The 476-nt window shown below is 42.6% G+C and overlaps 1 protein-coding gene across 1 annotated transcript in view; it reads right to left on the reverse strand.

Annotated features, from left to right (window-relative positions):
- LOC107552387 (CSC1-like protein 2) overlaps positions 1-476 on the reverse strand; it is a 57,854-nt gene that overhangs the window by 56,217 nt on the left and 1,161 nt on the right. The window lies entirely within an intron of this gene.

Raw genomic sequence — 476 nt, forward strand, 5'->3', positions numbered from 1 at the left:
GTGAACGAGCACCGATTTGCCTCTGATTTCAGGCATTTGTCGGCGATTTCGCAAAACCTGTCGGCGAGTGAAAAATCGGGCTAAAATCGTGCAGTGTGAACTCGGCATAAGTGAAGCAGCCTAAGATGGCTCTGGTCTGAATCTGTCAGATCGGTTTCAGACGCTGCAGTAACAAAGAAACGGTCCAGACACGTGTGGCTTATGCTTACAAACTAACGACAGTAACATAAAACCTGCTTAGATTCACTGAAAACTGAAAGCTTGTGTTCAAATCACTTAAAAATCCTTGATAATAAAGAAACTCTCCTTATATGAAATCCAAATATGAAAAATTATCCCTATGTGTCCACCTGATGAGTTTATTACATTCAAAACTCTGAGTGAGAGTGAGAGTGAGAGTGTGTGTGTGAGAGTGTGTGAGAGAGTGTGAGAGAGTGAGAGAGTGAGTGAGTGAGTGAGTGAGTGTGTGTGTGTGT

This window comes from Sinocyclocheilus grahami, unplaced genomic scaffold (genome assembly GCF_001515645.1).
Source record: "Sinocyclocheilus grahami isolate Dianchi unplaced genomic scaffold, SAMN03320097.WGS_v1.1 scaffold449.1, whole genome shotgun sequence".
NCBI lineage: Eukaryota > Metazoa > Chordata > Actinopteri > Cypriniformes > Cyprinidae > Sinocyclocheilus > Sinocyclocheilus grahami.